The sequence below is a fragment of the Muscardinus avellanarius genome, assembly GCF_963383645.1.
Source record: "Muscardinus avellanarius genome assembly, chromosome: 11".
NCBI lineage: Eukaryota > Metazoa > Chordata > Mammalia > Rodentia > Gliridae > Muscardinus > Muscardinus avellanarius.
The window spans coordinates 66,233,769-66,258,518 of record NC_137797.1 but is presented as its reverse complement, the minus strand read 5'-3'; positions in this window follow the sequence as shown (position 1 = coordinate 66,258,518).

Below are 24,750 nucleotides of genomic sequence, written 5' to 3'. Positions count from 1 at the left end.
AGGGGTATCAGAGACCTCAAAGTGCATATATGACTTCGATTCTTTGGGGTGGACAGCTTGTACTTTCAAGACACAGCCGTAAACGGTGCCTCCGAGGGCCACCGTACTCTACTGCTGTGGTTGACCTGGCTGGTCCTTTGCCAAGCTTTCGTGGCCTTGCCCAAGGTCTGCCACGCTCTCTGCATGCCCTTGATCTTCCGTCTTGGCCAAGGGGATAGGTGTGGAGACTCAGCGGTGGAGTAGGTTTTTAAAAACTCCAATTTTGTTTCTTTAACAGACACACAGTATGTTGTGTGTGCCAAGCACTGTTCTCAGTTTTGTCAATTTCAGTCTCATTTAGTGCTCTTAAAAGAGGACTATTCATTGTTCTCTTAACAGATGGGTCTATGAACACCTTCACTTTACAGATGAGGAGACTAAGGCAAAGGCAGCTTGAGGAACGAGCCTGTGATGACTTGGCTCAGCTGATTCAGAAGAACCCTTCAATGAAATTCAGCAGCCATTTATGATAAAACACCCCAAGAGACTAGGGATAGAAGAAATTTACCTCAACATTATGGAGGCAGGTGGGCATGGTGATGGTGATGTGCACCTGTAAGCCCAGTCTTTGGGAGGAGCACTTTTCCCCATCCCCCCTTTTTAAATAGGGTCTTGATAAGTTGCTGGGAGTCTCGTTAAATTGCTGAGGCTGGCCTCATACCTGCAGTTTTCCTGTGTCAGCCTCTCATGTACTGGGATTACAGGTGTGCATCACCACACCTGGCTTTTATTTTTTATTTTGAAACAAGGTCTTATTAAGTTGCTGAGGCTGGCCTCAAACCTGCAATACTTCTCTCTCAGCCTCCCAAGTACTGGGATTACACGTGTGTACCACCACACTTGGCTCAACTCCAGAAAATTCTCCTGGTAAATTAAGGAGAGTATGAAGTTCCCAGCTTGCCCTTAAATGGGGGAGGGTGGCCAGTGGTGTGGATAGCCCACATTGGTGGAAAATAAATACAGAAGTGCTTCTCTCTATTTCAGAATTCCTTCTTATGCATCTGTGTTTGCTTTGGGATGGCAGAAACAGCTCCGCACCCACAGATTCATGCTTTAATTTTGTGTTTGCTATTTGTGTGTTCATGGGAGAGGCAACTTACCTGCCCTTTGAGTGTTTTCATCTTAGTTCTTATCCTACAGGTTTAATGTGAGGGACCTACATATGGAGCTCAGTCATCTCCCTCCTCCATAGATTCCCAGGGACTGAAGACAACAGGTAACCCTGGTCTGATCCTGAGAAAACCCCTCTCTTTTCTGAGACATTTCTCTCCATGAAGTGGGCCCTGGGAGGGGTCTCTGCCCATTTCCTCGGGCTGTGGCGCACATGGCCTGGGATTTCTTTCCCAAGATGCTTTCCCTGTTTCAGTCACTGTGCTGGGCCCCGACAAAGCTGAGCAGGTTGTGGTCTTGCCTGGGGAAGCACACGGTGGGCATGGGCCCAGATGCAGACAGCTGAGATGCAGTGGTGGTAGCAGGATATGGCTGTCTGGGGAGAAGTACGTGCCCTTCCCGGTCTACAAGACTGGACACTTGCTCCATTGCTTAGTAGCTGAGGGATTTGGGGGTGTCGTACACTCTCTCTGATTCTCCGTCTTTGCAGTGTGCAGAATAATAGAGTCCTTGTGAAAATGGGGAAACCTCCAGTGGTGAGCGTTCCCAGGGGCTCCCTGGGCTTCCGATGTTGTTCTCTCACTCCCTCGAGGGACTCGTTCCAGCTAGCGCTCTCCTCTCTCTCTCCACTTCCTAATTGCAAGCCTCTCTTGTCTTTTTCCTTCGGTATATGGATATCTTAGGTAGAAACACACAGAGTATCCTTTCCACTATTCCTTCCTACTCCTTTCCAATCATTTTATAGCAGAACATTTTGAAAGCAACCATATTTTTTTTTTTGCCTCACCTTGTTTTATTTTTTGTTCTTATTACCCTGTGTTATTTCTACCACCGTCCCTGGAACAGAGGCAAACCCTCACCAAGGCACTCAAGTACAATTTCCATTTTCCATCTTCATCCTGTTTGACCTCTGTGGGTTGTGACACTGTTAACCACTCAACCTTCAGATGCTGGGATTCTTTCTTTCTTCCTCTTTGCCCCCTCTGACTCATGCTTCACTGTTTTATTCTCAGCCCTTTTCTTCTCCCCTCTTGCACACTCTCCTGCATGACTCATTTTTGAACTCAGTTATGATCTCCACGCCTTCATTCCCACCCAGATACCTCTCCTGAACGTTAATATCCACCAACGATGGGCAGCAACAGATTGCACCCAAACATTACAAACCCTACAGGTTGAAACCAGTCTCATCTCCCTTCCCCAACATCTTCCCAGCTCTAATTTTTGCTAATTTTGGTTCTGTTAATTTGGTTTTCTGCTAATTTTGGCTTTAGTTAATGGCACCAACATTCACCCAGTAGAGATCAGAGAGTAATTTTACGTTTTTGCTTCTTCTTTACCTCCTGCATTGCAGGGACATGGGATCCGCCAGTTCTCCCTCTTCACCATCCCCAGGGCCTCTGGTTGGAAGCCTCTGTCTCCAGCCTTGCCATTTCTCAACACACAGCCCCACGATGGGTAGTTTTGGCTTCCACCTACCTGCAGCCTAAGTGATTTCTAGTCCACAGAGTGGTGGAGCACACATTACTATTATTTATTTATTTATTTATTTATTTATTTATTTATTTATTTATATTGGTGCACTGTATTCATACATCATAGTGGGATACAAAAAAACTTTTGTAGACATACATGCACCCATTGCCCAGTCAGCCCCCACCCGATTCCCACGCTGTTCCCTCCCCATCCCTCCTTCCCATGCTTGGCTTAGTGGTTGACATCTAGTATTATAGCAATTTATCCAAAATTAAAAATGATAATCTCACATAACAGTTTCATTTGTCTGATACCAAGCTTTTGATGACTTAAAGATAACATTTCAATATTTCTTTTTGCTTTCTTTCTTACCAGAGATTTTTTTTCTTTTTTTTTTTTAGGTGAAACTATCATATATTTATATATTTATTTTTCAGAAAAAAATCTATCCTAATATGGACTCTAGATATCCAAAATGATCTCAGAAAGAACAAAGCTAGAAGATATATATTTTCTGATTTCAAACCATATAAAGCTACAATAATTGAAACAGTGTAGTACTGTTCTAAAGGCAGATATATAAACCACTGGAGTTAAATAAAAGCCTAGAGCTAAATTCTTCCATATATTGTCAAGTTATTTTTGACAAGGTTTCCACGAACATTTGGTGGAAGAAATAATAATGTTTTAACTAAATATTATTGAAAAATAATAATTACATAAAAAAGAATAAAATTGGACCCTTACCTAATCCCATATACAAATATTAACTCAAAATAGTTAAAAGACCTAAATATAAATCTTAAGACTATAAACTTTTAGAAGAAAATCTGGGTCATAAAACCTCACAACATTGAAATTGGCAGTGATTTCTTGGATATGATTTCAATGGCACAGGCAACAGAAGAGTATACAAACTCCCTAAAAATAAAAAAAAATATTGTATATCCAAAGACAATGTAAACAGAGTTAAAAGTTACTGATAGAATGGGATAAAATATTTCCAAATGCTATATCTGAAGGTATATTAATATTCCAACTAGAAATCCTAAAAATTAAGAACAATAAAAGCAAACAATACAATTTAGAGATAGGTATAAGGCTAACATAAATAACGAATCTCCACAGATAACTAATCTTAGTTGTCTGTTGGATGGAAAATCTTGTTTCTCTGGTTCTGGTATGTGTTACCTATTTCTTCTTTGTAGTTAATCTCTTTGAGTATTTTCTCTAGTGCTGGTTTTGAAGACATAAATTCCTTCAGTTTCTGTTTGTCATGGAAGCTTTTTATTTCTCCATCTAATTTGATAGAAAGTTTTTCTGGGTAGGAAATTTTTGGCTGGAAGTTGTTTTCTTTCAGAGTTTGGAATATGTTACTCCAAGCCCTTCTGGCTCTCATGACTTGGTTTGGGAAGTCTGGAGTGATTCTAATTGGTTTGCCTCTGAATGTCACTTGGCCCTTTGTTTTTGTTGCCTTTAAGATTCTCTGCTTGGCTTCCCCATTGGTCATTTTGACAATTATGTGGCGTGGGGATCCTCTTCTCTGATCCTGTCTAAAGGGAGTTCTATAAGTTTCCTGGACCTGTGTATCGACCTCTTGCTCTATGTTTGGAAAATTTTCTGCTATTATTTCCTTGAAGAGATTGTTGATCCCTTTGGTTTCACTTTCTTTTCCCTCCTCTATTCCAATTATTCTTAGGTTAGCTCTCTTAAAATGGGCCCATATTTCTTCAATGTCAGATTCCTGCTGTCAGATATTTTTTTCTAGATTAGAAACTATGTGTTCATTTTTGGATTGCTCATCTTCTAAGAGCGAGATTTTATTCTCCATGTGGTCTAATCGGTTGTTTGTACTTTGAATTGAGGCCTTTACTTCATTAATTGCATCCTTTATCTCTTTTTGGCTCTCTCTGAATTCTTTTTGAAACACCTCTATTATTTCTACAGTTATTTTCCTGATTTGATCTTCTAGAAATCTCTGAATTTCTGTTTTATTGGGTTCTGATGTTGTGGGGTTGTGGGCATTCATTGCTCCATTGTTATTCCTCTTTCCCATGATTTCGGGAGTTTGTACCTTCTCTGGGTTCTTTTCTTGGGTCACTATGACTTCACTTAAGGTGCTCTGGATCTCGAGTCTGTGGTATCTCAGTCACCACTACTCCTTTACTGAGTTGTATCGCAGAGTCTCAGACCCAGGGAGTCAATAGAGGCAGCTTTAGACCATGGGGGGGTGCCAGGTTGGGCGTTCTCCTATGGTGTGATATCTCTGCCACCGCCACTCCCCCACTGGGTCAAGTCTCTGGGAGTACAGTACTGGGATTTCTCCTCTGGGGCCCTCAGTTTGACTTACTGTTGTTGAGTACACAGATGGAGCTGTAGTGGACTCGGTGAATTCGCTGCTGCTGCCGCTGGTGGCAATATGGCGCTGCTGTCACGCCCTTGGCCGTGAGGCTGGCGTATTTCTTCTCTAGTTTTGAGCTCCGCTCTGAGTCCCTGAAGAGTGTGCTGATCCCAGCCACTGGGAGCTTTAGATACTCCCTGCGTTGAAAAATCTGCCGAATCCCGCCGGGCTGTTCCGCAGCGGCTCACCTCGGCTCACTGCCCGCCGCTCCTCTCTGGAGCCTGGTAGGCTGTTGAGTGCTTTGGTCTGTAGCCGTAGCCGTCCGGTGACCTCGCTGCTGCCGCCGGCAGTAAGGCGCTGCTGCCGAGTCCTCAGGCGTGAGGCCGGCGTATCTCCTCTGTGGCTCTGAGCTCCGTTCTGAGTCCCCCTCCTCTCTGGGGCTGGCGCTGCCCACACATTACTTTTTGTGAGCTGGCTTCCAACTGCCTCTCAGGTTCAACGCCTCTTTGTTTTCTTCCCTAGATGCTGTCTCAGTCACACTACAGTTCTTTCAGATTATTGATAGATTTGGATTTCCTTGCCTCTGCCTCTTCACGAATTTATGTCAGCACATTGTCTTTAATGCCCTCCTACGTTTAGATGGTGGAACCTCTTCCTCTTCATCTTTCAGAAATCACACCACAAATATCTTCTTCCTGGAAGATTTCCTTGGTATTTTTCTTGTCTGCCTACCTCTCTCCAAGTTGGGTCAGGGTTCTGGACAAAATGCTCCTAGGGTCCTTGCCTGTCTGTCTGTCTGTCTCTCTGCACTAATCAGCCCATACTACACTGGAATGGCTTGTCCAGGGCTAGTCTCTCACACTGGATGAGCTGTGCAGTGCACCTGCTTGGTTTGTCTAAGTAACTCTGGCCCAATCAAGATGCCTGTCACACAATAATAATGGACTTGACGAAATGAGATCAAGTGAGTGGGATAAGAAAACTTCAGAACCCTGTGTTCTTATTACCCTGTGTTATTTCTACCACCCTTCCTGGAACAGAGGCAAACCCTCACCAAGGCACTCAAGTACAATTTCAGTTTTCCATCTTCATCCAAGGGAATGTGAAGCTGCTGGAGAAAACTCAGGTAAGACGAAAAGCATCCATCCATTTGAAACTGGAAATTTCACTTACATACCCAGATGCTCTCTAAAAACAAAAAACAAAAAACAAAAAACAAACAAACAAAAGTGGGATTCAGTATTTGTTTATTGCTTTTTATGAGATTAAATAATAATAATAATAATAATAATTATTATTATTATTATTATTATTTTGAGGGTCTGGGGATTGGAACCCAGGGGCATTCGACTTCTGAGCTACACCCCCTGCCCTAATTTTTGCTCTTTATTTGGAAACAGAGTCTCACTAAGTTGGTGAGGGCCTCACTAAGTAGCTAAGGCTGTCCGAGAACCACGATCTTCCAGTCTCAGCTTCCTGAATGCTGGGATTACAAGCATGTGTTACCACACCAGGCTTAAATTATTTTTGGTATTGGGAATTGAACCCAGGGGCAATATACCTTCAAGCTTCACTCCTAGTCCTTTTTTGTTTTTTATTTTGAAAGAGTCTTGCTAAGTTGCTGAGACTGACTGTGAACCTGCCATCCTCCTGTCTCAAGTATTAGGATTACAGTTGTGCACCACTGCACCTGGCTGAGATAAACCTTTTATTCAATGAAAGTATTTCTACCAAGATATAAAACATCAGCAACTTGGAAAGCTCTCTAATACTCCTTCCCAGCCAACCCCTGTCCTGGTTCCTACAGGAAAGTACAGCTGGTTTTAAATGTCCTCTATGCTGGACTATCTGCTTGGTTTGTTCTGTGAAGCTAGCCTGATAATCATTTCTCTCCCCAACATGTTGGGTAGGCTTGTGTATTTAGAAACCTGGAGATTCAGGCCATAGAAGCTTTCTTGAGTCAGAAAAGAAAGCTCGCATGTTTTCAAAGTCTTGGAGGGTCTCTATGGGGTCCCATGGTGAAGAGGGCTGATAACGGACTTTGACTTGCCATGTGAAATGTGGTGGGTTCCCCAGGAAGACCCCAGAGGAAAGGGAGCAGAGGTCATTATGGTAAAGACCTTTGGTTGCTAATTCAGAGCAAAATGCTTTTTATGAACTTAAAACAGATCTGTAATGATCCACTACCAAGCTTAGCTTGTTACCGAATGTGGAGAAAGGTTCGAGATGGGAATGGGTGGGTGCTGCTGGAAGATTACAGTTCCTTTCCTGTTGGACATGGTTAAAGAAAAATGCACTTGAGTTCTCTGGATCCCACGTGCCTTGTTGAAGATCCTGGTTATTGCTGGGATGCTGATCTGACCCTTCTCCTCTTCTGTGAATTCTTTTCATGTTTTCTCTACTTGGACATAGAGACCTGTGTTGGACAGTAGAGTAGGAAATGTGGGACATGGGGAGTGGAGAAGAGGATAGGAGGGAGGGCTGCTTCCTGCGTCTAAGCCATGGATGTAGGGTGCCTTTGCTCACATGGTCTCCCACTACTCATGCTGACTGGCCTCACCCACCGGTCCTGCAGTGATAAGTTGTTTCTCTGAGCTGGTAGAAGCTCATCAGTTGTCTTGATCAAGTGCACTAGTGTGATCAGAAGGTAAATTGGCTGGATTTTATACACATTGCTAATAAAGTATACTCAGAATCAATGTCCCAGGATTTTCATCACCTCAAAGTGACACACTGTGTACCTCTAAAAGTTGAGTTAATGTTTGAAAACAGTCAATATCATTAGGACAGGGTGAGATAGAAGGCGGAGGCAGGTGCAGCTTGAAAACTTGACTTGGCCACTTCATCACAAGGCTCTCTTTCTTGTTTCACTAAACTGGTTCTAAAAGTCACTTAAAAAAGGAAAGATAAGGCCAGGCATGATGGCGCACGCTTGTAATCCCAGCATTCGGGAGGCTGAGACAGGAGGATGGTGGTTTTCAGACAAACTCAGCTACTTAGTGAGGCCCTTTGCAACTCAGTGAGACCCTGTTACAAAATAAAGGATAAAAATAGGGCTGGGGGTGTAGCTCGGAGGTAGAATGCCCCTGGGTTCCATCCCCAGTATGGCAAAAAAAAAAAAAAAAAAAAAAAAAGAAAAAGGAAAAAGAAAAAAAAAAAAAAGAAAAGATAATGTTGGAAGCCCATTTGGAATTTGTTTGGACTTTTTCTTTGGAGTTCTTTAGCGCACTTAGAACAGTCTGAATTCTTTTACCCAGAGGGGATAGAGAGCTGAGGAACCATTGGACCTTGGCAAGTTACTGGAAGGAATTCATCTAGGGAGACTTCCTGGACCAAGAGGCCTGTGAAGGAGATGAGAGCCTTCAGTATAGAGGACTTGGTGGTGTGAGGCTGGGATGCAGAATTGGAACGTATGAACTCTGTGGAACTGACTCTTCAAATAAGGAAGTAATAGGGTGGAGGGTGATAACTCTTAGAAAGATGGAGATAAATCGTTACATGGAGTTTTAATTTTTATTTATTTATTTATTTATTTATTTATTTATTTGGTACTGAGGGTGGAACTCAGGGGGACTTTTCTACCTCCAGGCTATACTCCCAGACTTATTTTATGCTTTATTTGGAAACAGGGTCTCACTAAGTTGCTGAGAGCCTCACTCAGTAGCTGAGGCTGGCTTTGAATCTATGTAATCCTCCTGTCTCAGCCTCCAAAGCACTGGAATTACAAGTGTGTGTCACCAAGCCTGCTTACATGGAGTTTTAAACAGGAGGAAGGGGGTGCCATCTTGGTTGCCTGCCCTTTCTTGCTTCTGGATAATTGAACCCAGTTCTAAAGGACTAAAAGGGCCTGAGCAGGATCTGAGTCTTTCCCAACTTCTAGCCCTTGTGACGCACCCCCGTAATCCCCAGAAGTGCCAGCTGGTCAGACATAGATGCACAGGGAGCCAATTTCCTCATGGAGATAACTGGACAAGTAGGATTTTGATGTTCTTGTTTGCCTAGTGACAGAAGACATGGACGAAGCCTGAGAAATGAGAGATTCCAAAGGAGTTAAAAGGGGGGCTGGCCAAAGACCAGACTCTCCCAAGACTCCAGGTGCAACTCCAGTCCCCTCTGGAATTTGTGCCCCAAGTCCCCCAGTGAGAGTGGGAACTTACCTTAATCACATTTTTGGTAATCCTTTACTAGGTCGCTCTGCCCTCCACTGTGTTTGCTAGTTTTCTTTGTTGATTGTATCTTAGTGATTTATGGCACCTTCCCTAACCCTAACATTCCCCATGGTATTTGGGTGTTTGCTTTTTCCCTGTGATGACGTGATACTTAACTTAGCTGAAAAAAAGGGTATAAAAAACCTAGTTTTAGAGAATAAAATTGTCAGTTGCCAAAGGAGCAATGTCCGGGTCCTTCATTTCAGGTCTTTCCCTCCCAAGTCCCGGAGAGGAATCTCCACACCTAGGGCGCTGTGGGCTGGGGGCAGAGGGAAGGAGTTGCCAGTGGGGTTTTGAGGAAGCAACCAGTCTTGTTCTTTGCTGAAATTCTAGGAGCTCAGGAAGCTGTTGTCCTAACATGTGTGCCACAAGCCCTGTCTTTCCTGGTCTTCAGGCTCTCTTCCAGGTAGAATTCCAACCTCTTCCCTGCTTGTGTTCTGAGTTGCTCACAAGGAAGGGACCTGCTGGGGAAATGGGAACATGTAACCTTTTCAGATACCTAAAGATACCTTCAGATACTCAAAGAAGTGGTTTGTAAAGAGAAGTCATTCTATCTGTGTTTATCAAAGATGCCAGAAAGAATGGAAGCAAACTGGCCAGATCAGGGTATAAAGGACAGAGAAGAGAGTAATTCATTTTCTTAAGTCCTGCCATTTATTTTAAGTGTGTAATTCTTGCCATATCTTATTTCCTCTGTTTTATGCATTTGTAGTCCAAATTTCTCAGTATGGGGACAGTGGAGGAAGGCTTTAGCCCTACCCACTTCCTCTAATACAGTTCTCCCTTGGTATCTGCAGGGGACTGGTTACAGAATCCCAGAGGATGTAAAAATCTTCACATGCTCACAACCTTTGCATTTGCATATAATTGACATATATCTTCTCCTATACCTTAAATGATATACCATATACCTTAAATTATCTCTAGATTACTTATAATATCTAGTGCAATTGTAATGCTATCTAGTTACTGTATGGTATTGCCAAGAGAAAAATCATAAGTAAAAAGTAGGCATTTGTTCAATATGGACACAATTTACAAAAAACACAAACTAACATTTTTGACCCCTGGTTGGTTGACTCCCCAGATACAGAGGGAGGCTGTGCTTATTTTGAATGTGCAATAAACAGATTTTGCCTTTCTTCCCACTGGGAGAAATCCAACTTCCTCATCACTATCTGTGTGGATTCCCAGGAGCCTCTGCTCCTGTGGTCGCTGTTCTCCACGATTTCTTCTCCCTGATGAATTATTAGCTTCATCTGTGTCTTGATTCCTTCAGTCATTCTCAGTGCCCTGAATCTCTCCAAATATGGCACGTATTCCCCTGGATTTCACCGAGCACACCGAAGCAAGGTTGTTTTTGTTAAAGATTGGGGTTCAATTCCAGCACAAAAATACTTTAACAATGAATATTAGTCACCCACATTCCAAATCTTATTGCCCCTGGGAACGTGGGCCAAGCAAGGTTGTTTTTGTTAAAGATTGGGGTTCAATTCCAGCACAAAAATACTTTAACAATGAATATTAGTCACCCACATTCTAAATCTCATTGCCCCTGGGAACGTGGGCCAGCGAAAGCCCTGCCTACAGCTCCACAGGAGCTTCCCACTGCTGGTGCTCCATTAGACCCTGGTGGCCCGGCCATCCTTCTCCCGGCACACACACTTCTTTAATTTGACTCTTCATTTGTTCATCAGCACTTGTTCATGGAGTGCCTACTATGTGCCAGGCACTGTTCTAATTACTGATTACTTTAAATAGTTTAGTTCTCTTGTCTCCTGCCACCCAGGGGAACGTCACCTTTCTCCACTGAGCACTCAAAACAAATACCTGGCTATGCTGCCATTTTGATTCTGTATTTCATACAGATCAGAGAAAAAAAAAAAACCCTGAAAATCCTATGATAAGCCACAACAAACCAGAACTCTGTTAAGCCCTAGTCTTCCAAACAATTAGAGGCTCAACACTTTATTCAGTTAGGGATTGACTCCCTAGCAAACAAACAAAACAAACAAACAAACAAACAAATAAAAAAACAAAAGAAAAACAAAACCCCAAACAAAACAAAAACATAAAAAAAAAAAGACCAAAATCCCCAACAAAAACTAAACTTCCGCCGGGCATGGTGGCGCATGCTTGTAATCCCAGCATTTGGGAGGCTGAGACAGGAGGATCATGGTTCACAGACAGCCTTAGCTACTTAGTGAAGGCCCTTAGCAACTCAGTGAGTTTTCAAATAAAAGAATAAAAAATAGGACTGGGGGTGTAGCTTGGAGGTAGAATGCCCCTGGATTCCATCCCCATTACCACACACACACAAAACCCCACCAAACTTCCGCTGGCTCTGATGTACGGATGTGGTGGATGACACACTGAACTGATGGAGATGATGATGATGATCTCAGGAGAAAGTGCCATTTCTGCCAGTGAAATAAGGAGCAGCCAGTTATCACTTTGCTGCTTCCCTTCCCCTACTGTGCCTCCTATTGGAGGAGCACAGTTCTTCTAAAGGAATTCCTTGCAAAACCTGCGAATAAAAATATTTAAATTTGCCTTTGGGTTTTCTGGTTTTCTAGTAACCCTTCCCAAAGGTCCTTTCTTTGACATTACCCAAAGCTCCCTGAAATATTTTCTTAAGCATAAAGCCATGCACACCTGGATAAAATGTGCCCTTATTTTGGAGGGCAGGAGGCCTGTAGCCAGTTATTTTTGTTACAAATTCTTCTATAGTAAGAAGATGCCGTGTGGTCGGTGTGTATGAGACAGGCCGGGGGAGAAGGAGGAGGGCACCACTGGAGGGCGGGCGAGGCACTTCCCTGCGCAAGGGCGGCCCCTCAGGTCTCTGCTGGTCCAGACTCACTGAGCCTCTGGTATACTTTCTGTCTTTCTCCTGTACCCCCAACCTCCTGCCCCACCCCCTGCAACTTAGTTAGCATGCGCTTCCCAGCTTTGGCTGACGACACTGGCTAGCTACTCCTAGGAGTGCTCATGGGCTTATGGGAAGTGGCAACATTTTCCAGAGTGATCCGCGGGGACAGATTCCGGCTGTTGGGCCTGACCCGCCTCCTCCTCTGTTCTAGCACAAAGCTCTTGGCATTTGTCAGCTCTGTCTTAGCAGGCCTAACAAGTCTGGGCCAGCAGAGGGTCCTACGAGAACAGTCTGATGGTCTCCAATGTCTCCTCCAGGTGCAGGCAAGCCCTGCCCCCTTCACACCTATAATTTCCACCGTGCTATGTACACAGAAGGTACATGGCAGAGAAACACACTAGGTGCATGTTTGTCAAATGAGTGGATAGATGTAAGAAACAAATCTTGTTGCAGTTTCTACTTCTAAGGATAAAGGAGCCATGTTCTTCTCCCAGCATGTCTCTAAGGCCTGTTGCTTCAAGGTGGCTGGAGAGAGCAGACACAGGCTGTGTTGACTCCTGAGCAGCAGTCTTGGGCCGCTGCCCTGTTTGTGAGTAGGTTCTCTTCTTTTTTCCTTTTTTTGGAGGGGTACTGGGTATTAAACCCAAGGATTCTTTACCGCTGAGCTACCCCATCCCCAGTCCTATTTTATCTTTTATTTTGAAACGGAGTCTTGCTTAGTTGCTGTGTGTCTTACTAAGTTGTTGAGATTGGTCTCCAGCCTGCGGTCCTCCTATTTCAGCCTTCCAAGTAGTGAAATTACAGGTGTGTGCCACCATGCCAGTCTAGCTTTTGTTTGTTTTTGTACTGGGGATTGAGCCCAGGGAAGTTCTATCTCTGGGCTACAGCCCCAGCCTTTTTTTTTTTTTTTTTTTTTTTACTTTTTATGTTGAAACAAGCTCTCACTAAGTTGTTGAGGCTGGCTTTGAACCTTCATTCCTCCTATCTCAGCCTCCCATGTACTGAGATTATAGGTATGTGCTACCATGACCAACTCAGGTTCTTTTTTTAAAAGTAGATTAAATGCTGAAGAGCTCTACCCAGCTTCAAGAAGCTCTCTGAGAGAGAGAGGACAATAGACAGAGTCAGTGAGTTTCCGACCAGGGCCAGGCTCTGGAAGGAAGGTGGGGACCACTCTCCTGTAGTCTCCTGATGGGAGTTTCATGATGAAGGAAGAATCAAGAACAAAACTAAAGTCCTGGAAGATGTGGGCCAACATGTTACCTTCATTCTCTGTGGTCATTCTGTTTCACAGTGTTGGGTGAGGCCTGGTGTGAAGGGGACAGGTTATGGCTGAGCTCTGTGGTCTAGTTTCTTGGAGAAGAAGCCAGGCTGTGGGCTGGGGGCAGTGCTGTTTTCTTTGAGCACCTGCAGTGTGCCAGGTGCCACACCAGTGAACCGCTGTGGGCTTTCAGGGAGCTCACAGGTCGGCAGTGTGGAGAGATGAAGCTGAGGCTACTTCAGGGATGACCTGCGATCTTCTAGACTCCAGGTGCAGGAAAGAAAGGTGGATAAAGGGAGTGAGGAGGCTTCAGGGACCAGCAGAGGAGGTGGGCAGCCACATAGGGGAGGCAGGATTCCTGGGGATGAGTGGGAACTGGCTGAGGGTGGGGTTAGTGGGAACTGGTGGTGGTGGTGATATTGCCTCAGTCTACAGAAGGACGTGTGTGCTGGAGAATAGTGGGAGATGAGTCTCAATGGGTAATTGTGGCTAGGTAATAGGTAGGTAAAAGGGAAACATATTGTTCAATTTAAAAAAGTGACTGTTTTCATCTGTAGAGCTGTCTGAAAATACAAGGGAGTACCTTCCCCATAAGGAACGTGTCGTATTGCGTAGAGCACGGACGCACTGGTGCTCTCCACTCCACGTCCTCCCCTGTCCTCCTCCTCCCACCTGCAGCGCAGGCTGCCACACTCTGGTTCTCCTGTGACCCCACCCTCCTAACTGCCATTTTTGCCTCCAGTATCTCTCCTTCCTGCTGTTCTGCCAGAATGTGCTTTTGAGAAAAGCCTACCAAATCACAAGAGTGTTCATTTTCAAAATAGTTGTTAGCACATTATTTGCAGTATGAATTCCAAACTTCTTAGCATAGCATTATGGCTGAAAAAAACAACCTAGCTCCATTTTAGGGGATTCTGAGAAAATGGGCAACCATGGTATGGATTTTGAATTTTTCCAAGTTCTTAATTAAGAAAAAAAAAAGAACTAGATAGCAAAATCCTAAACCCATGAACAGTATTTACAGAAAACAAACAAACAAACAAGACAAGCATCCTTGTAAACCCTGAAGTATAGAGTGGGGTCAAATCTCTATACACAAGAGCTCGGTGCTGTTGTGTTCACAGGGGAGACCAGTCATGGGAGCCCTCCAAATATCTGGCAGGCGAAGCAGACCAATTTGAGAAGAGTGGCTGAAGACAAGAAGAGTTTTTCTCATTCTATTAGTGGATGTGCAAAAGGGGTCGCAGTAAGGCCCAAGGAGTTAGAGTTCCTGACCGAGCAGAGGAACTGTTAAGTGTGGGTAAAAATGGAGCAGGGTGGGCATAAGAGAGACAGGGAAGAAAAGGTAAAGGTGGGCAGGGACAGAGCCAGGAAACTCAGAAAGCAAGCTGCTTCTAATGTTACCACAGATGAGGGAGTTCTGTGAAGTTAGAAAACTACCCTGAACCATGTTTCCTTCTAAAAGTCCAGAAATACTAATTTTATATGAAAATGAGTAACAGAAAAGTATTGAGGTCAAATCTCATAAAATTTCTCCCTCCTTCCCTTCCTCCTCTCCCTCCCCCTTCTCTCCTTCCTCCTACCCCTCCCTTTTACTCCTTCCATCCCTCCCTCTCCCTCTCTCTGATAGGTCGGGTCCCCCCTCCCTCCCCCCACGTGACCCCTCAGTGGGGACAGGAGACAGACCCTGGAAGCCAGAAGCGGAGATATTGCGAGACTCCAGGTGTCACGAGACTCCAAACATTGCGAGACAGACTCCAGAGGTCTCGAGAATACAGATGTGAGAGAGTTGGCATGCCTATGAAACATCGGAGCTTCCACTCCGCTATGTGACTAAGCCGGTCAATTGGGACTACGTGCGACTCTCCAGACTGGTTGGTCCCTTCCCCCATGGCCTGCTGACTCCCCGAGGGTGCCTATTCTGAATAAAGCAGCAGCTTTTGATAACCTGGCTGGTATTTTACCTCCTTTGCGACTCCCTAGCTCCATTTTCAACATTTCATTTGGCCACAAAACCCTGGAGGATTTTTTTTGTATTTTTCCCCCCTTATTTTTCTCTTTTTGACCACTGGACTCTCCGACCCACTGGCCACTTGCCTGCGAGGCTTGCAGGTGCAGGTGCAGCTGTCCCCCCCCCCCGCCCCCCCGAGGTGTGCAGGCTCCGTTCCCACAGTCACTTGCAGGCTCTGTGCAGGAACTGCCAAAACCTCTGCCTACCTGGCTGCTGCCAGCGCCACCGGCTGCTTAGGCCCCATGGCCCAGCCTCGGCACCTGCCATCTGCACCCCACAGCCACTTGGACTCTGCTGCACACAGCAGCTGCTCAATCCCTGCCGCGTGCCCAGCAGCCGCATACCTGCCACGGCCATTCAGGCTCAGTGCTCCTGACACTGCTCAAACCCCACCCAGGGCCACAGCCACTGGCGCTGGCCTCTGCCCCATGCTTTGGCACTAGGCAAGCTCCCTTTTCCTTGGTCAGCTGGTTCCGGCTCTCTGCTTCCAAACGTGGGTTCAATACTGGTCTGCTGGAACCCCAAACCAAGCACTTGGGGATCCTTGTCTTCCAATCCATTGGGACCACTTGTCCGAGACTCCGGTGACAACTGAATCATTGGTTGAGAACCCCCTTTCCCGGACATTTAACAGGATTATTGGGTGCGCCTGTGTCCTGTTGTTTGTTCTTGCCTGCGGACCAATTATGGGGAGCCAAACCTCCAAAATAGATTCCCAGCTAGGATTGGTGGGGGAATTGTGTCCAGAACAGTTAACGAGTTAGATAATGGGTCGTGATGGCCTGAGGGGGGCAGTTTAGCAACTTTTGTAAGCGGTCGGGTAAATGGTTGGAAGTCCTTTATGTTCAAGCTTTTTTTGGTGTGCGTTCCCGACTTTCCCTCCACCCCCCCTTGCTCTACTGCCCAAGTCATGCTGGCTGGGGATTCACGCCAGTCCCAGTCGCCATCTTGGTTGCCATGTGACAGCATAGAGATGCCACCTGGTGGTCTTTCTGGGTTACAGGCTAACTCATGGTCGCCTGGGCCAGGCTGCAGTTTTGCTGAGTCACAGGCACAGTTGCCATTTTGTGGCGACACTGGGTACTAGCCTCTGATCCAGCTGGCTTATAGGCACCGCTTTCTGAGGACCCTGATCCACAGGAGCTCTCCTCAGCACTCAGGCCACCATCCTATTCCAGGGCAGCCTCCCACTCTAACCTGCTCCTTTCCCCCCACCATCCTCCCTTAAAGAACCAACTCAGGAGGCTTTTACCCTCTATACCCTCTTAGATCCAGCTACTGAGGCAGGATATGTGGTATGGGCAACTCATTTTATTGGGCAATCAGCCTCTGATATTTGGAAAAAATAAGAAAGGCTGAGGATGATCCTCAAACCCCTATCCAAGATTTTGTGACCATGGCATTTAAAGTTTTTAATTCTAGAGAGAGACAGGTGGAGGTGGAGCGAGTATTCCAACTTTGCCAGAAGGCAGATTTGCAGGCCCAATTTCTGGTAGCTGCCCAGTGGCCGGCAGTGGCGGCTCAGCCCTCTGGAACACCACCTAGGGGTGGAGGACAGCAACGATGACTAACTCCAGGAGCCTGCCTCAAGTGTGGCAAGGCCACACCTGCCAATTAGACCATGACCTGCATGCGGCCAGGACAGCCACTGGAACAGTGCCCTTGGAAAAGCAGTGAGCCCCAGGTGCCTCAACACAGGGGGACCACCTTTCCAGACCAGGCCCCGCCGCTGGCCCTACTCAGCCTGGCCGAAGACTGAAGGCTCCAGGATTCCTCAACCTCAATCATCCTTGCCAGCCCAGGGTAACTCTCAAGGTAGCGGGTAAACCAATCGCCGTGCACTACAGGCCCTCTTTAATAGGACAAAATTGTTCTGCCTGAGGCTCAGTCTGGAGATAGTCATTAGACTAATATATAATTCCCTACATGTGGGACCTACGTCGCTTAAGCATTTCCTAAGCCTCTTGTTTTATTCTCCTCTCCTGCAACATCTGATTAGTAAATCAGTGCCTCTTGTTCTACTTGCACTGCTGTTTCTCCCCAAGGAGGCCTTTGCCTCTCCTTTCCTACCCACCAAATTTGAGGACACTTGCCAGGACAGGACTGGCAAATTGACTTCACACACATGCCATCTCACAAAAAACTAAAATATCTTTTTACCATGGTTGACACCCTATCAGATTGGGTAGAGGTTTTCCCCTCAAAGGATGAGACAGCCAGCATGGTGGCCAATGTTCTACGCTTGGACATCATCCCTCGGTTTGGACTCCCTACTTCCTTACAGTCTGAAAATGGACCAGCTTTTATTTCATAGGTTACTCAACAGGTGCACAGCCCTTGGCATTTCTTGGAAGCTCCACATTTCATATCGACCACAGTCATCAGGAAAGGTAGAAAAAATGAATGGGATTCTTAAAAATCATCTAACAAAATTCTCTCTGGAGCTGCGGGTAGAGTGGCCTGAACTCCTACCACTGGCTCTGGCCCATGTAAAGGTCACCCCTCAAAGCTCCACCTTCATGAGCCCCTTTGAATTACTGTATAGTCACCCTTTTTTGCTTAATCGTGCTTTCCCTTCAGATCCCCTTCCTTTGGCTTCCTCTCTTCCTTCCTTGTCTTTTCTCAGGCATCTCCTTAGGTAACATTCTGACTGATGTCTCCTCCAACCTAGGACTGAACAAGCAGCTCCACTCCCAGAAGTCAAGGTCCTTAAGCCAGGGGATTAAGTCCTCCTCAAGTTGCTCCAAACAAAACATCTCCAACCATGGTGGACTGGGCCCTTCACAGTGATCCTCACTACACCTACTGCATACAAACTGCTGGGGGACCCCAGCTGACATCATCTTACTTGGCTGAAAAGGGCTCCATTACAACAGCCTCATGACAAATCCTCCCGTACAGTGTTGGGGCCCACTAAGCTCTGTTTTTCTCAGCATAATTCTCTTTAATGCTTTTATTTCAGCAGGTTCACTTGTTTACACAGTACAGTGCTCTCCCTCTCTGGATGCCAGATAGCCATAAGTATTAAACTCTCTAAAATCCATTACTGATGCTCCTGACCCAATAGCATGTTCTTCATTTGACCAGACTGACCCAAACCCACTCAGTGCTGAAAACAGTGGCGTTTCTCTCTCTCAGGGAAAATGCTGCTATTACATTAATGATTCTGGTCTAATGAAGAAAATTGCAAAAAAGGGTGGTATATGTCTCTTTCTCAGGAAAAATGCTGCTATTAATAAATCTAGTGACAATCTACCTAATATCTGGAAGGGCTCCAAGGCCCAGTAGCTGCTGGGCTCTTTCCCTTCAGGGCAAGGGCCAATAGCTGATGGGCTTCTGCCTTTCCCGGGACTCACTCTCATGATTTGTCTTTTCTTTAATAGCTCCTTGTCTGTTAAAGTCTATTTGAACGTGCATTACCAAGCTGTCCAGAGTAACCTCTGACTCCTGCTGCAGCCATACTCCCACCTGCTCACTTCCAAAGGACTCGACCTCTCCCAGCCATGGGGCCCCCTACAATGTCCCCTGACAGCAGGAAGTAGCTTGGACTTGGTGTTGCCCATTATCACCAAAAGGCCTGGATGATAGGTTGGGTCTCTCCTCCCTCCCCTCACATGACCCTTTAGCGGGGACAGGAGGCAGACTCTGGAAGCCAGAAGTGGAGATATCGTGAGACTTCAAGTGTCACGAGACTCCAGACTCCAGAGGTCATGAGACTACAGATGTCACAAGAGAGTCGGCATGCCTATAAAACATTGGTGCTTCCACTCCGCCACGTGACTCAGCTTGCCGATTGGGACTACTCTCCAATTTCGTTGGTCCCTTCCCCCATGGCCTGCTGACTCCCCAAGGGTGCAAGGTCTGAATAAAGCAGCAGCTTTTGATAACCTGGCTGGTATTTTACCTCCTTTGTGACTCCCTAGCTCCATTTTCAATGTTTCACTCTCCATCCCTCACTATCTGCTCCTTCCTTCTTCTTCCTTTTTTTTCTTTCTTTCTTTCCTTCCTTCCTTCCTTCCTTCCTTCCTTCCTTCCTTCCTTCCTTCCTTTGTCTTTCTCCTTTCTTTCATCTTTCTTTGGGGACTGAATCCAGGGACTGAATTCCTCTGATTTACACCCATAGCTCTTTTATTTTTACTTTGAAATAGGGTCTCCTCACTTCAAATCTGCAATCCTCCTATTTTAGCCTCCAAAGTTGGAATTACAGGCTTGCCATAAAAATGTTCCTGTCCTTCCCTTCTTTCCTCCTTTTATTTTTTTGGACTAGGGATTGAACTCAGGGGCATTTGACCTCCAGGCTACAACCCCAGTTCTTTCCTTCTATTTTTTTTTTTTTTTAATTAATAGGGTCTTGCTAAGTTGCTGAGGTTGGCCTCAAACCTATGATCTTCCTATCTCAGCCTCCCAAGTACTGGGATTACAGGCATGTAATCCCATGCCTAGCTAAAGTTTCTTGTTACAAAAAAAATTAAAAAGAATCAGAATAACATCACTACAGACAAGAAAAACATGCTAAGACAACATACAACAGAGCAGATAAAAATTCATAATCTTTTATTTCAATATGAACTAATAAGCACTAAGAACAATGTGAGCTGTAAAAGAAAAACATAAATCAGAATTACGATTTCAGAAACAAGATGACAAAACTCAAGAAAGAAGTGAAAGAATAAAACCATTTTAGAATGAATTTAGCCGAAAGCAATATAAGTTAACAAAATAGATGATACCTAAAGAAATAGGATTTAAGAGAAAAATGACATATTAAAAATGGAAAAAATGAAGATCCACATACATATAATAGTTCTAGAAGAAGAAAACTGAAGAGAAGGAAGAAAACATAACTAAAACTCATACATTAAGAAAAATTTCCCAAAATAAAAAAGACTGTAAAGTACAAATTGAAAGAGTTCTATCTACCTTGGAAAATCAACCCAGTGTGACCCAAACCAAGATATAGTATATGTATCACAACTGCTGGACCTTAAAATAAAAAGTGTTTGGACCAATAGGCAAAAATAGCAAGTGGTTTAAAAAGGAAAGAAAATTAAATTATTGTTAGACTTTTGACAAGAAAGCTATTTGTACCAGAAGAAAAAAAGTGGCATGTTTAAGACTACTAGGAAGGTGTGAGCCAAGGATTTTTTATCCAGAAGGGCTGAATTTAAAATATACAGGGTACAAACTGTTATTAATGTGTTCTTCCTTGAAGAAGAGACAATGAGAGACAATCAAAGTTACTAGAGAGAGGTTACCATAGGAATGGCAGTGACCATAAATTAAAAAATAGTTGCATGACGGGCAGTGGTGCACACCTGTAATCCCAGTACTTGGAAAGCTGAGACAGGAAGTTTTCAAGTTTGAGCCCAGCTTCAGCAATTTAGTGAGACTTTGCTTAAAAATAAAAATAAGCCGGGCATGGTGGCACACGCTTGTAATCCCCGCGCTTGGGAGGCAGAGACAGGAGGATCGCGCAGGTTCGAAGCCAGCTGCGCGCGCTGGCTTAGGAGACCCTGTTTCCAAATAAAAATGTAAAAATAGGTCTGGGAGTGTAGCCTGGAGGTAGAAGGGCTTCCAGGAACCCCAGTACCACCAAAAAAAAAAAGTACAAATAAAATTAAAAAAAAAATAAAAATAAAAAGGGGTAGGAGTGTAACTTGGAGATAGAATGCCTCTGGGCTCAACCCCCAATACCAAAAAAAAAAAAAAAAAAAAAATATATATATATATATATATATATATATATATATATATACATACATGTTGAACTAAAATGAAATTAGAGTTAAAAGTGAAGAGAGGATATCATGAAGTGGTTAGATATTTAGTCAACAGAGGGATAAGAAAAATAAGGAGAGTGCACCGACAATTAAAAGCAACTCTTCTGAGTATTGGAGATAGTAGTGTTGCTATTGCTATTGTCAAATGATTGTGTGTATAGCACAAAAAAGTGATTCAGCCATTGTGAGATGCTCTATTATCTTCTTGGGGCCTTATGAACCAAGATTCTTGATGTGGAAGAAATAAAATATAAATGTAATATAGAAGAATGAACAATGAAGCTGCGGTTGGTGGTACATGCTTGTAATCCCAGTACTTGGGATGCTGAGCGAGGAGGATCTGGGCTCAAGGTCAGCCTTAGCTACTTAGTGAAGCCTTCTGCAACTTGGTGAGACTCTGCTTTAAAATAAAGAATAAAAAATAGGGCTGGGGGGGTGTAGCTTGGTGGGAGAATGCCTCTGGGTTTAAGCCCCAGTACTGCAAAAAGAAAAAAAAAAAGAATGAACAATGAACAAAAAATCCAGTAGTCCTGAAATGAATTGAAAGTGTCAACCTGAACTCGTGATGTCTTTTAATATTAGAAGTATGCATGTGTAATATATAAGTTGATCTGTAATGCATATGTGTAACAGTGAACATTGACTGGTTCAAGGTCGGGGGCAGGAAGTGTACAATATGAATTTGGAATGTTTGTCACATAGGTTAGATAGAAAGCTATCAAAGATTACTAGGATTATGTCAAAAGAACTATGGTCCAGCTAGGTGCAGTGGCACATGTTTCTGATCCCCATACTTGGGAGGCTAAAACAGGAGGATTGCCATCATCAGCAATTTAGTGAGGCCCTCAGCAACTTTGAGATCCTGTTAAAAGAAATAAAGTTGGGGGTGTAGCTTGGAGGTAGAATGCACCTGAGTGCAATCTCCAGTACCAAGAAGAAGAAGAAGAAGAAGAAGAAGAAGAAGAAGAAGAAGAAGAAGGAGGAGGAGGAGGAGGAGGAGGAGGAGGAGGAGGAGGAGGAGGAGGAGGAACTCAGGGTCCAATTTGAAGAAGTTATCACTGGCCAAAGATGGGACAACCTGAGTGTCCAAAAGGGCAATAATTATAATTAATTGAAACCCATTAAAAGTGTACTTTCATGAGCTCCTTCTGATATTAAAAACACCAAGTCTTGGAGGACTAAAGGAAACTAATTTATTGTTGAAAGGTTTGGGAAGGTTTGGGGGGATTATAAAGGAGGCAAACAGCCAGCAAGGTAGCAGAATCTACTTTTTTTTTTTTTTGGTGGTACTGGGGTTCCTGGAAGCCCTTCTACCTACGGGCTACACTCTCAGACCTATTTTTACATTTTTTTTTATTTGGAAACAGGGTCTCCTAAGCCAGCGCGCGTGGCTGGCTTCGAACCTGCGCGATCCTCCTGTCTCTGCCTCCCAAGCGCGGGGATTACAAGCGTGCGCCACCACGCCCGGCTCAGAATCTACTTTTAATCAGAAGAATCACCTCAGCACCTTTGGGGCTCGGGGCGAGGTCAGTGGGTTCGGGGTAGGAACCGATGAGCCATCCACCTGGAGAGTCACAAGTAGTCCAGTTTGGCCTGCTTTTTCAAGAGCACTGTTCCAGTGGCCCTCCTGGCCACATGCTTGGCGTGGTCTGATTGGTGGGCATGGCCTTGATGCACTTGAGACAGGCTCCTGGAGGTAGTTGTAATTGCTGTCCTCCACCCCTAGGTGGCGCTCCAGAGGGCTGAGCCGCCACCGCCAGCCTCAGGGCAGCTACCAGGGATCTTCCTTTTGGCAAAGTTGGAGTGTATGTTCCATCTCCACCTGTTTCTCTCTGGAATTACAAACTTTAAATGCCATGTTTACCAAATCTCAGCTAGGAGTTTGAGGACCGTCTTCAGCCTTTTAAAATTTTTTCCAAATATTAGGTGCTGATTGTCCAATAAAATGAGTTGCCAGTACCTCAGATCCTGCCTCAGTAAATGGATCTAAGTGGATATAGAGTGTAAAAGGCTCCTGAGTTGGTCCCTTAAGGGAGGATGGCAGGGGGAATGGAACGGGTAAGAGTGGGAGGCTATCCTGGGATAGCATGGTGACCGGGGCGGTGAGGAGAGAGCCTGTGGATCAGGATCCTCAGAAAGTGGCACCTGTAAGCTAGCCAGGTCAGACACTGGCACCCACGTGTCACCCCGAAATGGCGGCTGTGCCTGTGACTCAGCAAAATTGCAGCCTGGCCCGGGCAACTGCGAGTTAGCCTGTAACCCAGAAAGACCAGAAAGACCACAAGGTGGCGTCTGTGTGCTGCTACATGGCAAGCAATATGGCGATGGTGACATCACAAGATAGTGACAACCCGCCATCACAAAATGGCGGCTGATGGGGGAGAGCGGTTGGAGGGATGGGAGAGCAGGAAAAAGAAAGCCTGGACATAAAGGACTTCCAGCCATGTACTGGACCGCTTACAAAAGTTGCTGACCATTCTTGGGCCACCACAACCCATTACCTAACTAGTATCAAGGCCAGACAGGTGCTCAGGGCATAAGTCCTCTGCTAGTTTGGAGGTTCAACTTCCCATAAGTGGTTAGCGGACGAAGACAAAGCACAGGAAGGCGCCCCCATTTCCCTGGTCAATTGTTTGGAAATGGGGGTTAAAAGATGGGGAAAGATGTCTCAGTTTCTTCTCAAAACTGAAGGATGACCTGGTTGTCTGGAGGGAGGTCCCAGGGGACCAGGGGACAGTGGCTCACCAAGTGCTTGGATTTTGGGGTCCCTGGACCGGCAGAAAGGGAGGACCCAAGTCCAGAGACAAAAAGCTGGAACCCGCTGACCAAGGGAAGGGGATAGAGTTACCCTGTTTGAAAGACCTCTGTGGGGTGCAGGAATGCTGAGCTGGAATGGCCATGGCGGGTGCACAGCTGCTGGGTGCAGTGAGGCCTGAGCGGCTGCAGGGGCTGATGCAGCGGGCAGCCAGAGCAGCGGCACCACAGTGCGGTGGCGGTGGCCGAAGCATGAAGGCTGAGCAGTGCTGGGCAACAAGAGCGTTTGCGGTGGCACGCATGAGGTGGGGTCTGGGTGGCTGGCTGCGTGGTGTGCAGTGGCTGCAGGGCCCAAGCAGCAGATGGTGCAGGCGGCTGTGGTGGTGCCAGTGGTGGCAGTGGCTGCAGGGTGTGCACTGCCCAGCGAGACTGGAGCGGGGCGACAGAGGTGCCTGTGGCGGGCAGCACTGGTGCAGGAGGTGGAGGTGGGCAGTGGCAGTGCTGGTGCTGTTGTGGGTGGGGTGGGTGGGGGTGGGTGGGTGGGGACAGAGCAGCGGCAACGGGTGGAGCTGCCCCTGCAAGCCAAGCACCATGGCGGTGGGTTGGAGAGTTTGGGGCCCAAAAGAGAAAAAGAAAAAAAAATCCAAAAAAATTGCCCAGGTCCCAGGTTCGGTACCAGATGAAAGGTTTGTGAAGGTTTGGGGAAATTATGAAGGAGGCAAACAGCCAGCAAGGTAGCAGAATCTACTTTTAATCAGAAAATCACCTTAGCACCTTTGTGGTTCGGGGCGAGGTCAGTAGGTCGGGGAAGGGACCAATGAGCCATCCACCTGGAGAGTTGCAAGTAGTCCGGATTGGCCCACTGAGTCACACACTTGGAGGGGCAGAAATAATCTTGCTT